Genomic DNA, 7,381 nt, shown 5'->3' on the forward strand with positions numbered 1-7,381 from the left:
AATTTTCTTTTTATTTATGAAATCTGAAATGAGAAAAATTTAACCCCCCCCCCCTTTTTTTTCACATCCCCCTTTCCCTTTTTTTCAAAACTGATCTCAATTCAAATTTCTAATGGAGTTTGCAACAATAACTACTCATTTAAATACATCATAAAATATAAAAATGTAACAAAAGGTGCTTGTTATCACTGAATGGTAAAGATTGTTTTAATTTATCAGTTGGTAGTAAAAGTGAATATACATTGTATATTGTATAAAACAATGATTTAAGTTGATTCAACTACTATTCTGGACAAAGAAAGATAACTCCAATCAATTGAAAATTTCTTGCTATTGCACAATATTGTGCAATTAGATATTTCTTGCTATTGCGCAATACTGTGCAATTGAAAATATTTGCTATTGCACAATACTGTGCAATTGAAGATTTCTTCCTATTGCGCAATATTGTGCAATTGAAAATTTCTTGCTATTGCACAATACTGTGCAATTGAAGATTTCTTGCTATTGCTGAATACTGTGCAATTGAAAATTTCTTGCTATTGCACAATACTTAATATAATAATTTTGGATCCTGATTTGAACCAACTTGAAAACTGGGCCCATAATCAAAAATCTAAGTACATGTTTAGATTCAGCATATCAAAAAATTTGGACCCTTTGGACTTTAATGTAGACCAATTTGAAAATGGGACTAAAAATTAAGAATCTACATACACAGTAAGATTTGGCATATCAAAGAACCCCAATTATTCAATTTTTGATGAAATCAAACAAAGTTTAATTTGGACCCGATTTGGACCAACTTGAAAACTGGGCCAATAATCAAAAATCTAAGTACATTTTTAGATTCAGCATATCAAAGAACCCCAAGGATTCAATTTTTGTTAAAATCAAACTAAGTTTAATTTTGGACCCTTTGGACCTTAATGTAGACCAATTTGAAAACGGGACCAAAAATTAAGAATCTACATACACAGTTAGATTCGGCATATCAAAGAACCCCAATTATACAATTTTTGATGAAATCAAACTAAGTTCAATTTTGGACCCTTTGGGCCCCTTATTCCTAAACTGTTGGACCAAAACTCCCAAAATCAAACCCAACCTTCCTTTAGTGGTCATAAACCTTGTGTTTAAATTTCATAGATTTCTATTTACTTAAACTAGAGTTATGGTGCGGAAACCAAGAATAATGCTTACTTGGGCCCCTTTTTGGCCCCTAATTCCTAAACTGTTCAGACCTCAACTCCCAAAATCAATACCAACCTGCCTTTTGTGGTCATAAACCTTGTGTTTAAATTTCATTGATTTCTATTTACTTAAACTAAAGTTATTGTGCGAAAACCAAGAATAATGCTTATTTGGGCCCTTTTTTGGCCCCTAATTCCTAAACTGTTAGAACCAAAACTCCCAAAATCAATCCCAACCTTCCTTTTGTGGTCATAAACCTTGTGTCAAAATTTCATAGATTTCTATTTACTTAAACTTAAGTTATTGTGCGAAAACTAAGAAAATGCTTATTTGGGCCCTTTTTGGCCCCTAATTCCTAAAATGTTGGGATCAAAACTCCCAAAATCAATCCCAACCTTCCTTTTGTGGTCATAAACCTTGTGTTAAAATTTCATAGATTTCTATTCACTTTTACTAAATTTAGAGTGTGAAAACTAAAAGTATTCGGACGACGACACAGACGACGACGCCAACGTGATAGCAATATACGACGAAAAATTTAAATTTTTGTGGTCGTATGAAAATAATCTTTCAGGGTCAATTATTCCTACTATGAGAGATCAATTGACAATTTTGGTCATTATATAAATGAGGAGAGGAGGCATGATAACCAATGAGACAGCTATCCACCAAAGTTCAAATAAAGTGAGTGTATGGAGTTACGGAAAACTTAAATGACCTTTAATAATAAGAAAAACTCAAAACATATAGTTGGCTTTAAAAGGTCCAAACATGAAAAATATCAAACAATTCATTTGAGAAAAACTAAAGACCTAATTTATATTAAAACAATTTACAACTAGATTTGCCATTGCAAGCAATAGCGGATGGCACCCTTCCCGTATTTCCAGGCGAGCGGCAGCAATCTAGAAGATTCCAATTTCAAAGAGTGCATCTACACATTCAAATTATCATTGTTGTAAAGTTTCATTAAGTTTGGAGCATTTTGAAATTTTGGATATTTTTGCTGTTTCCATGGTTACGGTGGCCATTTTGAAAATGTAAACTTCAAAATGCACATCTTGCAATGTTGCTCATCATTACTGTGAAGTTTCATTAAGTTTGGAGCATTTTGATATTTTGGACGAATTTGCTGTTTCCATGGTAACGGCAGCCATTTTAAAAATTCCAACTTCAAAAGTCAACACTGCTTATGCCAGTGACCATTTTAGTAAAGTTTCATCCAGTTTGCAGCATTTTTATCCTTTTTTGAAATTTTTGACCTTTTTGCATTGTTTCCATGGTAACAGGAGCTATTTTGGGAATTCCAACTCCAAATGCCACATCTTCTAATGTTGCTCATCGTTAGTGTGAAGTTTCCTGAAGTTTGGAGCATTTTGAGATTTTTGAAATTTTTGGTGTTGTTTCCATGGCAACATAGTAGTTCCAATGAGTGTCAAAATCATCCAACACCTGTATATAGTGGGCACCTACATTGTATTAAAATATAATGATTCTGAGTTAAAGCATATCCAAACAGTTCACCAAAACCCAAAACTGGAATTTTTCACATTTGTTCTGTTTCCATGGTAACGGTAGCCATCTTCAACCATTCCATGCTTCCTGCAACACTGCACATGGGGGTCCTTAATATAGTAAAGTTCCATCAACTTTGGTCCATTGGATTCCGAGAAATGGCACGGACAAAATGTGTTGCAAGAAAAATAATAATAAGAAAAAAAAGAAACGTAGAATAACAATACGTCACCCCAACTCCGTTGAGGGTGCCATAAAAAACAAATATGACAGACATGAACCAGCAACAACCACTGAAACATAGGCTCCTGACTTTGGACAGGCAAATATAGCATGAGGCAGGGTTAAACTAGTTTGCTGGCACTAAATTCTGCACTAACCTGGGACAGTGATGTTACACTACAACATGGCAACACACTATGAAATCAGTTGAAAAGGGCTAACTCATCAGATTGATGCAAAGCAGAAAACATTTAACCAAAACACAAACAGGATAGTCTGCATACAAACCTAGAGAAAATTTGTTATTCATTGAACATTTAATTTCGTGGTTTACCTGTTCCCACGAAATCCATGAAAATTGGCATCCAACGAATAATAATGAATCCACAGATTTCATTGTCTATCCACAAAGGAGTATTTGTTCTTTAGATTGGTATATATAAAGCACATGACACTTATATTGTCAGATTTCATCTATCATTCTTACACCGAGTATAAAACCTCCATTGAAGATTAACCCGTGCTTGTGCATGAAAATGATTTTTTCTATTGGTTCTCACACTGAGATTTAATTGACGGAATTGATGGAGGAAGTGTTCTATCAAGCTCATATCAAGGGGATTCAATAGAAAAATCTGTCAATCAACTACAGTCTGCCAAAATCCAGTTCAACTTTACTGTCAGAGAACCCACAGTGGGAGACCCTTCTTGGAGGTCAAGGTTATTAAAAACAACCTCATAATCTGTGTAGAATATACCAGTCAGATGAAATATCCAGTTATGCCGACTTTAAACCAGATAAGAAACTTTTTAACTAGTGTGTTATGTATATTACTTTTCTCACCAGACTTTATAACCATAACAAAATTTGACAGAATTAGTGAAAGAAAAGAAAGACTTGGTCAGCATACATCTGATGATATCCCATTTGAAACTATAATCTTTCCTCAAAACTTTTTCAAAAGTGAGTGATGGCTTCAATGAAGATTCAATCAAACTGCTTTTGTAATTATTTTTAATACCAGGTACACAGCTGTAAATATTTCCCCTCCACCTAACAGTATCACAGAAATGACCTCACTTATTGTGAAAATGTGATTGCCCTCTCAGATGTATATTTAGTGAAAATGATAAATCAGAATTTTAAGGTTAAAGATCTCATTAAATATATACTCTTGTGATTTTTTTTGTGTTGTGTTGTTTGTTAATAATGTTTCATTGATGTAGACCCTTGATCTCCATTCATTTATAATAAAATGTCTCTTTTAGCTTTTTTCTACAAATTTATCATTGACATAACATAAGATCCCTATTTCCTGAACTGTTTATGACTTTCTTGTTTTAATCTACTCTTATATATCATGTACAGCCACTTATATCAGAGTGTACTAGAGAAATGTGTTACAAATAACTTTTAAATTTATTCAACATAAAGAGAAATTCAAAGAATCAGCCAATTGAAAATAGGGTTTTATTCAACATTAAAGGGAAACTTCGCAAAAAAATCAAAAATTGATATTATGTCCATTCTGTATAGAAATGCTCAAATTTATAGATATTAAAGTTTTATTCCGCTAGATAAGAGATCACCATCGATTTTAAATTTAGAGTATCAATTCTCTGCGTTCCGCCATTTTGTCATCTTCTCCGATTAAAAATCACGATATGTCTATAAACCACAAAGGACCAAAACCACAGTAACCGATGTAGTCGTAATTGCGTGTCGATATCTTGTCAATCGTACGGTAGTTTTATCTGACTAACTAAATTGATACGGAAAATGTTCTTATTTTTTTTTAAATAACCATAGTCTGTTATTTTTAAACTGTTAATATTGGAATTAGTTAAAAAGTCAAACTTCAAATCATAAATAAGTGTTCCGTGAAAATTGTTTTCGAAAATCTAATTCGTTTATAATTCTTTAAAGTAATAAATTTTATTCAAACAAATTCGTATCTTCCCTCATCTGATCACCAGCATGGCTAAAGGTATTACTCCCAAAGGTATTGTGAGGGGTGTGAGGTGACACGTCCAGGTATTCAAGCGATTTCCTGTCGGGCTTGCAAGTTCATGCATCATTTCACTTCTGTAGGTATTGATCAGTGTACACGGCCGATAACTTATAACTCTCCATTTTGAACTATCAGGTGTATATTCTCTGTCTTGCGTGTCCAAAAGTGATATAATATACTAGTCATTACTAAATTCATACGCTTGTTTATAAATAACATTACTGGTGTAAAGAATATTATTTATAAAAATATAAATAATACCAAAAAAAAAGAAAAAAAGATTTGATGAAATATAAATCTATTTACATTTTTTTCCAAGGTTTAATTTGGGAAAATGTAATATATACTCGTTGTCAATAGTAAAGGACAGATTGGCACATACCAGAAATATTGATTTAAAAAAAAATTTACGCACTTGTCGACGATTAGTTTCTACGCCTGTATAGCCGTGAAGTTACGGAGCTATATCCAAATTTAAAATATATACATGTATACATTGAACATAAGAAAGAAACATACATTTTGTGTAAATCGGGGTAACAGTTTTGTAAATAGACTAGTCCACGTATGCCAACAGTATGTAATCATCGAATTCGATAGACTATTGTATACCAAAAGAAGAAGAAGAAGAAGAAGAAGAAGAAGAAGAGGACCAATTTGATTTAAATACAGGTCGATATATAACTTGCTTCGGTTCATCGAAGTTATGAACATAGTAAAATCACAAATTTATATATCAATTAGATAATTCTCGAATAAAGGAAGAAATTCGACTTCATCAAAATTGTTCCGACATTCATGTAAAATATATGCAATTGGACGTACACTAACAAACCCCAAGGGATGTGAATATTTTCTAGGAAAACTATTGAGTATTAAAGTTTCAAATTAATTTCGGGATTTATTTTCTTTCTTGATATTCAATGACAGCAATTTAAAGAATAAACTGCTTGTCCGCTTTAGGGGTATTCTTGCCAGTTGAACAGACTTTAAGATGACATTAAATTCGTTGTTTTTTTTAAACATCGTTGGTCAAATAGTTAAAGTATTATACGTTGTGAGAAGAAGACTATTTTAATAAGGACGCTCCCGATTATGAATAAATTTGGTTAACGTTTTTCACACTTGAAAAGAATATCTATTCGTAATTTTTCGATTCCATTCCAAGAGGATCCTTAAATTTCCTCTCAATTTTTTAAAACATCTTTTTTCAAATAGCTGTTCAAGTATTCATGCGTTGCGAGATTTAAAATATTTTGATGAGAACATTAATTCCTAAATAGGTAAATAAAGATCGCTTTGGATGGACTAAATTATATAATTGCAATCTGTTTGAAATATTAAAGGTTGCCGATTCTAATTTAAAAAAGTACAATTTTTAGTTCATACACTCGTGTTTAGAAGGCTATTTTTATTTATAAATTTATTCAATTAAAATAATTCAGTATTTTATCGTTACAAAAGTAATCAGAAATCATAATTCATTTAAAATTGAGCTTATGCAAATTATATAAAAATATACAACAGCTATCCAGTTATTGTGCGACCTTATTTCTCCCGTATAAAATTCATTTTAATTCTTTTTCTTACATTTCTGTGTCTAAAACTATAACTGACTCCCGTATATCATTCATATGAAATGTTGTTCACACATGAAATGGTGAACCGTGACGCCTAGATGTCACTGAATGAAGATCAAAAGATTAGAATTACATAATGCTAATCTTTTAATTACCTGCAGTTTAACTACGCATTCAACATTCACTAAGTGTCACAAATTAATACACATTTTATTTCCACAGAGCAAGTGAAAATGTTTGCTGGAATGACGCAAAAAGTTCAGAATACAAACATGTATTTTTCAAAACACTATCGATCGTGTCAGTTTCATATGTTTGTTTAAAGTGTTTGAAGAAAAAAATCATAAAAATGTTCTATTGTATTATTTACTTTAATTACTAGAATTCGTATAAAAAATCCACACATAAATCCTACAATCTAATTTTAAAAGTTGCATGGCTATCACTTACTTTTCGTTGGTTAATAGCTACACCAAAGGTCGTCGATGCGCTTTAAATAGCGTTATTAGATGGTTAACGAACAAGACTTAAATGAGATTAATTTCACTCCCAGCATGCTCAAAGACTTAAACTACGTCACATAAGTCAGGAAGTTTGAAAAAATAAAATTAATAATTCCCAATTTTCTTCTTTATTACTTTTCATATCGAAATAAAACTTGGTGAATATGTTTTTTATGGTATTATGAACATAATAAGATGAAAAGTGAAAAATCACGAATTATCCCTTTAAGAGAAATTCAATGTATCAGCCAATTAAAAATAGGGTGTCTGATAGAACTGAAAAGTACCGTACAGCTCATTACTGTCAAGATGCTAGCCAAATATTTTTGTTAAAAAGAGTGATCGATAAGAATAC

Source organism: Mytilus galloprovincialis, chromosome 6 (genome assembly GCF_965363235.1).
Source record: "Mytilus galloprovincialis chromosome 6, xbMytGall1.hap1.1, whole genome shotgun sequence".
NCBI classification, from domain to species: Eukaryota; Metazoa; Mollusca; class Bivalvia; order Mytilida; family Mytilidae; genus Mytilus; species Mytilus galloprovincialis.